At 37.7% G+C, this 7,506-nt stretch overlaps 1 pseudogene; it reads right to left on the bottom strand.

The window, feature by feature from the left end:
* Nucleotides 1-2,053: 2,053 nt before the first annotated feature.
* LOC135967532 (putative zinc finger protein 705B) lies at nt 2,054-7,002 on the bottom strand (annotated as a pseudogene).
* Between the last annotated feature and the right edge of the window lie 504 nt (nt 7,003-7,506).

A 7,506-nucleotide genomic window follows, 5' to 3' on the forward strand; every position in this document is an offset into this window, starting at 1 on the left:
CACTTGTGGAGATTTTTAAATATAATGATGTGTCAATTTCAACCATGGATAAGGCCATTTAGCCTTAGTAAGGCCTATCGTATTAAGATTGTGCCTGTTTTGCAAGATTTCAAGTCATCATCCCACTTATTATTCAGGAAATGTTTTCTCTTGAGTTTTAGGTTCAGTACTGAGGCTCCTTGATGGACAATACATTTTCCAATTCTGAGGACAAGGCAGAGGAGGCCCCGTCTGTGAGAACTTTCATTTTGCTTCTGGAAAAGTACATTGAATCAAATATAGGAAAGGCTTGCATGGTGGCTGACAGGTTCGGCTGTTTTATCATGCTGGTGTTTTACCTTCTGGACAGAAGTAAAAGGAACACAGCTGTGTCTGTCTCTGTGTAATAACTCAGGACTTACCTGAGTAAACTCTGGGGTGTCATGAGATGAACTGCTACCTCCACTTAGAGAGGCTTCAGGGACAAAATTTCAAGAGATTTCTGAGGGATAGAAGAGCAGGGCTGCCTTATTCTCTGATCCCAGGTAACTACCCAGAGACAGAGGCAAAGGCTGGGGACACCCAAATGCATATACTAGGTGTCTTTGATCCAGCCTCCGTTTCCTTGCTAAATCTATGCAATGACACACTGAGAAATCTGGCAAGTGGGGCTGAAGATCCCTGATGTGTCAGTTCCAGGGTTGGATGGAAACAAGTGGTTTTAGTGGACATGGAAGTAAAGGAAGGTGAGCTGTGAGGAAAGAGCCGTTGAAGACTGGGGAGACTCAGAAGTTGGGGTAGAATCTCGACCCATAATCCGAGGAGTGCAGATGCAAATCAATTTGTTAGGGCTGCATAAATGAAAGAAGGACTTTACCAACACACTAAGTTTTTCCAACAACCGATTGTATTCTTTGAATATTTGTAAGTATTGATATTTTGGAAATGTTTAATGAGATTTCATATATAATTCTGCATTCAATTTATGCCCAGGTCACTTTGCTATTATACGTTTATGTGCTGCATTTTTATGAATAGACATTTTCTCAAATTTCTGAATTATTTTGCCAAACTATGTGTTAAGAGTTTTTTCTAGAGGTCCACCTTCTTGACTCACTTTTCTGATGAGAAACTTATCAGGTTTCTCCATAGTGATTTTCAATTTTAATAGCTCCTCAATGTGAGAAACTTAATGTTAACTAAGAAATGAATTACCCCTAAAGAATCTTCTCCTTTCAAGATACTAACCGTGTTTTGTCCAGTGTGAAATCTCACATGTGCCACAAGCGTTACTCTGTGAAGAAAGGATTTCTCTTGATTTTTCAAGGCATAACTTCTCCAGTAAGAAGTGTTTGGTATTCCAAGAGAATTCATTGCCCTTGGAAAGACTTTCCCTTCTTATTTAGCTTATAAAGGATTTCCTCTCTTATTTTCCATTTTAGCAGCATTTTATCACTGTGTTTTCTTGTGAACATCAAGCCTAGTGCTTGGCTGAATGTTTATTCTCAGAAAATACAAATAAAGGGTTCATCCAAGTTAAGTTTTCTTACGTTATTTGACAACAAATTGCACATAAAAACATTTTCACACTGAACGCAGAGCTAGAGATTCTCTACCTGAAAGTCCCACACGTTTTAAGTTATTAAAACTGTTGCTGAAGACTTTTAGTTTATTATGTTGACAGTTTCAGCTCTCTCGTGTCATTTATGATCAGATCACTAACAAGCCTTTGGTACATATATGTCGTACAATTTCTCTTCCATATGAATTTATTGATGTGAACTGAAGAATAAAGGTAACTGAAGTAACGTCCATGTTGATTATAGTAATTCTTCAAAATGTGAGTCCTTTGGCATGTTTAGATGTTACAACTGCAGCTGAAGTCTCTTCCATATTCCTTACATTCGTCATTCCTAACACCATGTCATCTAAAGTCAGAATATGTTCTGAAGACATTTATCATTTTCTCTCCAGGGTGAATTTTCTGATGTTATTTAAGATTAGTACACTGACTGAAGGCTTTCCCACATAAATGGCATTCATATGGCTTTTTTCCAGTGCGTGTTCTCTCATATCATCTAAGGTCAGAAGATAGAATGAAGGCTTTCCCACATAGAAGACAAGCATGTGGTTTCTCTTCAGTGTGAATTCTTGTGTGTCCTCTAAAGCCAGAGGTTTGACTAAAGACCTTCCCACTTTTATCACATTCATAACGCTTTTATCCAAGGTGAGTTCTCTCATGTCTTCGAAGATTAAAGGTTTGAATAAAGCCTTTCCCACACTGATGACACTTATACGGTCTCTCTCCCCTGTGAGTTTTCTCATGTCTTCTAAGGTGAGAACACTGAGTGAAGGATTTTCCACATAGATGACATGCATATGGCCTCTCTCCAGTGTGAGTCATGTGCCATCTAAGGTGAAAGTAATTAGTATAGGCCTTTTCACATATATTACATTGATATGATTTACCTTTAGTATGAATTTGTTTATGTGGTTTAGGGAACAACTGATTACTAAGGGATTTTCCACACTGTTTGCTGATGTAGGGTTTCTTTCCACTCTGAGTTAACAAACGCTGAGTCATTGTGGAACTGTGAGTGCAATCTTCTCCCAAATCATTACATTCAAAGGGATCCTCCAGAATGAGAGAGTTCTCCTTTAGGGACAAAGATTAAAAGCTCTTAATGATTTACCAACATACATCTATACATTCATTTCACCACCTTTGAATTCTAGACCAACTATTCAGTGGTAGAGCCCAGTTGAAATCTTTCCAATGTTACTTGTGTGAAAGGAAATTAAATTTTGGCACCCCAAACTCATTGAACCAAAGGGAAAACTCGAGCTGGAAACAGGGTCACACAAACCTGCCTCCTCCTTCTGGTTCCTAAATAGTATGGCTACAAGATGAAAAGCTACATGCCTCCCCCATATTTTGCCCACAAGGAAATTCCTCATGAGCTGTTAAAGTTACACCATGGCAATGCAAACTGATAGCTTGTCTTTGTAGGCGCAGTCATCCCAAGTTCACCAGACACAAATGCATATCCGATTGTTTCCCTGCCCCATTTTGCCTATGTTGTCTTATATAAAATGCAGCTCTCCTGCATTATTCCTCTGCCTCATTTGTTTATGTCATCTTATGTAAAAAAAATCCAGATTCACTGAGCCAGAAAAATGCATGAATATTTTTTTCTACGCACCTTTTACATGAAAATTGTGTACTTCTCAATATCCCACCCTTTCCCCCTTTAAATTTAGAGAAAATCATCTTTGGAGAAAGGTATACACCTGTCCCCCAGGTACATGTCCTTAACTCTGGCAAATAAATCTCCTAAAATGATTGGGACTTGTCTCATCACTTTTCTCGATTGACACTTGCGTACACATTGTCTCCTGCAGACACAGATATTTTCTCTTTTGTAAGATCCCAACTGCAGAGTTATTCCATTGATTGTGATGATATCAATATCTTTCAAAGTCTGAACATGAGCAATGTATATGCACTTGTTCTATTTTAAAGATCTCATGTTATGGTTTAGAACACAGGTCACTTTATTCACTGAATTCAAACTATCAAATTTTTTTTTGCTTAGAAAGCCCTTAATGCCAGCCTAATTACGCTCAGGTGACTGTGCGTCATTACTAACTTAACCCATTACCAGGTCTTTAACTTAGATGACTGGTGTACACAGCTATAAAACTCACCATTGTCATACCGGTGGATGCGGCTTTTCTGATAGGATGCATGAATATCGTGTGTTTTTTCTTAAGGGCACTTTCCTTGTCTGAAATAATTGAAAAATAAATTGTTACCTTGGTATTATGGTAATAAAATTGTTTGAAAAACCCCAAGGCCCTTTTACTTTTTTTCAAAAATTGACACTTAGATGTGGCAAATGTGTCAAATGAAGAAAATACTTCAATAGAAGAAACAGATTGTACAGCGTCAGCAATTAGAAAAGTGCTTTAAAATTAAAATGTGAAAAGAGATAAAATGGAGATGAGATATCAGGCAGGTAAATAGAGGGATAGTCTTCACAGGGGTATCGGGAAAAGGGTCAGCATGTGACAGTTTAACCCCAACAGGTACATGAATTATCCTTTTCCCGAAAGTAAAAGAAAAGGCAAGAGGACACAAGAGTAGCATCTGACATATGAACAAAATGATAATAACATCTAAGGAATTCTGCTCCAGTAGCTTAACCTACATTTTAGAAATTACCACTCATTTAATAAAACTGCTAATTAATATTTGACTGATATTATTCATTGACAAAGCACTTCCTCCTGTTAGAGCACAGGACCTTGTTCCTTACCCAGATTCTGGCCTTGGAGAAATTCTCTTCCTTCCCACCAGAGCTCTTTTCCTTGCTCCAGCTGCAAAGTTATATAGGATTTGCTTATCTGTACCCTGTTAGTGGAAACAGTACATGTGTTTTGAGTTCACTGTCAATAAATGTGCATTATCACCAACTGTAAGGCAGGCTACTGAGGAAGAATAAAAACAGTGAAGGTCAGCTCAGGCCACAAGACCTAGAACACAGAAAACTCCCCAGGATTTTTCTGACCCAACGTGAGACTAGAAAATAAATCCAAACAAAAGGTCCATCAGGAAAAGGAAATTCAAAACAGTCAGGACCTATGAATGCTGAGTCCATGCCTAAGTTCCAAGACACAATGCATAATACACAGTCTTTTCAGAAAGAGATTAATTAAACCTCTGCACAGTATGTTTATTATTATTCTCATGCAGAACAAAAAAAAACATTCGATTTACAAAAATAATTGGTGTTCTATACAGAAAAGATATTGCTATTGTTTTCACTAATTGGTCTCAGCCTAAGCATAGCGACTGAAGCAGAAGAGTTATTTAGAAAATATTTAATTTAATACATTGAAAATATTCATTAAGTTCCTAGGTCTGTTCTGAGTATTAGAGACTGAGTACCAAGGAAACCATGAAATCCCTGTCAAGATTACATTCTAATTGCGTGACACACTAAATAAAACAAAATAAAATAAAATAAAGATATTTCTTTAGACAGATTTAGAGAGCTCAAACTTTTTTCAGATAAGATCTGTGAGAGAATCAGAGAAGAGATTAGAGTGAGATATGGGGAAGCTGTTCCAACACTTATCGAATGAATGAGTCAATGTGTGTCCACATACGTATGTGAATGTTGAGGGACTCACCGAGGGACACCAGGTGACACGCGTTTTCCAGCATTACATCTCTGTACAGCTTTCTCTTGGATGTGTCCATCATGGCCCACTCTTCCTGGGTGAAGTCAATAGCTACATCTTCAAAAGTCACTTTGTTCTAAAACATCACAGACATTTTAGTTTGGACAGAGAATCCCTTTTAATGTCCAGAGGAGGAAGGCTGAAATGACATAGGTAGGAGCTGGGTATGCAAAACACTCAGTGTTTTAGGTTCCAGCCAGTTCATTCTCAATACTAAGCTGGTATCTGCCTTTCAAATTCACTCACAGAGACATACCCACTCTTACTCCATTAAACTTTCCTATGAAGAAATATAGCATGAGATGTGGCATAGTATAGCCCAGATATTTTTTAGTAATGTGTTAATCACCTGTACATAACTGATTATAAAATTTTCACTTGAACCTTCATAAATAAAACAAATTTACCATGAATTTCAAGTAAATTACAGATTTGTCACAAGGCAAATAACCATGATTTACTACTTTTTAAACACGACCGTGATTAAATGAATTATTTCTCTAGATAAAACACAGGTTTCTCACCAATCAAATGGTTAAAAGACCTATTGTGTGTTTTGAATAATCTAAAGAAGTAATAGAAAACATGTTTCCTATCTAGCAAATATTTATTAAATACAGGTCATTGGTCCCTTATTCATTAAAAGTTAGAAAGTGATGAACCAGACTCCAGCATTCTTCAGAACTGAACAAGTTTTACACAGAATATAGGACTCAATTCATATATATAGTCACTCTAATGTTATGTAATTCAGGTGTTCATGACAAGGCTTAAAGACAGTCCAGCCGCACAAGACAAGACCGCTGAGGCTGCTATACTGAGGAAGTCTTAGTCTGATGATTCCTGTGATATGAAGCCTCCTGTTCTCAACTTTCTCTGATCAACCCAAACATCAGTTATCACTGCCTCTCTTTTAACTTTACCTTGTCACTTGGCTCGTTCAAGGATAAAAAGGCCTCTTTACTGTTTTGTTTTTTTCTAACCAGCCCTTACAGAGCATTTCCACAGAACCCTAAATTGTACTATATCTACTATATTCCTTCTCCTGAGTGTGCAACCATAATTAAGTAATTGTATTTCTTATATGTTACTTTCAGTTACCAGAAGGCAAAAATGTTAATTATCAAAAGGCAAAACGAATGGGGATAAGAATAATAATGACTTCTTTAGTTGTCCTTTTGCAAAGTTTTTAAAAGCATAAATATATTTTATCAAACTCTCCTTTTTCCTCAACACTATGCAGCTCTTGCCCAAGGCCTATCACACGGGATTTATTGAACTCAGCTGCTAGAACATCAGCCTCATTATTGGGCTGTGATCTTCTGCTCTTCACGCATCTCTATTGCCTGCATTCATCACAATCCTAAGTCTATTTCAGCCAACGGGACAGTTAATGGGTCAATTATTTCCCTATGAGGTTATAGGATGGATAGAAGAAAAAGAAATACATAAATGAGACCTCCATGTCATTTCTTGTAAATAGCCTGCATAGGGGCTGGAATAAAGTAGTGTAATATTAGAAATTATATTGATAGGAATCATTGACACATGATACCCAACCGAGAGTCCTGAGAAAACTTAATTGGAGGCCAGATACCTGAAAGTCTCCTGATTGCATTTGGAACACCCAGGCTGGGTGGATTTTGCATCATAAAAACAAACAAAAAAAGAATAAAAATGAAACACCCATGCAAACTGGAGAAAACTGCCCATTTGCCAGCAATATGGGTATAATTTCAGTAGAAAGAGCCATCCCCCACTCACTAGTGAATGCATTGTCAAGAACTCAGTTTCTCTCTGTCTTCTTCTGGATTTCCACTTGCAGTCGCTTCAGGCACTAAGAAAAGCTGAGGTTGGAGAAAGAACACGTGAGACACCAGCCTTGTACATAATTTTCAGACCAACCTGTGATGAAAAGCCAGACCTTCACTGAAGGGTGACACCACCTGCACCACAGCCTGACCAACAGTCACAAACACACAGAGGCCTCTCCTCTTTTCCCATGGTCAAAATTAGGAAGCCTATGACTGTGGTTTCTGACAAAGAAGGAACACAGATATCTTATGAATGAGAGCATCAAAAGCACTGGGTTTTGTATGTGAATTGACACAAGTCCAGATATTCAATTCCCTCACTGATTTTAAAACACAGGGATCCCTGACTCCGCCTACATGTGGAATATGATTTCCACCTGTAGATAAACACTGTGGGATTTCTCAGATTTTATTATCCCAACTTTATGCCCTAGCAATGTTTCTCCAACACCAATCACAGCCTTCT

Source organism: Macaca fascicularis, chromosome 15, assembly GCF_037993035.2.
Source record: "Macaca fascicularis isolate 582-1 chromosome 15, T2T-MFA8v1.1".
Classification (NCBI taxonomy): domain Eukaryota; kingdom Metazoa; phylum Chordata; class Mammalia; order Primates; family Cercopithecidae; genus Macaca; species Macaca fascicularis.